The sequence below is a fragment of the Penaeus monodon genome, chromosome 33 (assembly GCF_015228065.2).
Source record: "Penaeus monodon isolate SGIC_2016 chromosome 33, NSTDA_Pmon_1, whole genome shotgun sequence".
NCBI classification, from domain to species: domain Eukaryota; kingdom Metazoa; phylum Arthropoda; class Malacostraca; order Decapoda; family Penaeidae; genus Penaeus; species Penaeus monodon.
In genome coordinates this window covers 29,082,692-29,083,061 of record NC_051418.1, presented here as the reverse complement: position 1 = coordinate 29,083,061, position 370 = coordinate 29,082,692, and the positions used below count along the sequence as shown (strand labels likewise).

General features: G+C 36.2%; 1 protein-coding gene across 2 annotated transcripts in view; it reads left to right on the top strand.

Moving 5' to 3' along the window:
* The window catches only part of LOC119594209, a 40,373-nt gene that overhangs the window by 34,380 nt on the left and 5,623 nt on the right, over nt 1-370 (top strand). The window contains exon 1 of one of the 2 annotated variants that reach the window (XM_037943279.1): nt 1-57. The exons of the other annotated variant lie outside the window; for it this stretch is intronic. The gene's annotated coding sequence lies outside the window, so the exon portion shown is untranslated. The remainder of the gene's footprint in view (nt 58-370) is intronic. 2 annotated transcript variants of the gene reach the window in all.

The window sequence follows — 370 nt, the reverse complement described above, 5'->3', positions numbered from 1 at the left end:
GTTGCGGGTGCTCACTTATCTGTAGACTGAACCACACTACTGAGTCACGCCCACCCGGTAAGTATAGTTGTTTGTGTCGACGAAGGTTATTGGGAGATAAGGCAGAAAATTAATAAAGAATAATGTAGACAAGAGCAATAAAATACCGATGCAAGCCGCAGTAAAAAGAGGAAAAACATGTATGTTAGCCAGGTGCTTCCATGCAAGGAAAAGAGGAAAACTTTTAACAAATACGGGCAAATTAACTCCAAATGGAAAATGTAAGATTGCTTTGGTACAGGTAAAGTTTTGACTAGCCATTTTTAATATGGAAAATTATATATGCAAACAATAGAGCAAATAAATCTAAGAAGAACTAAATAACAACAAC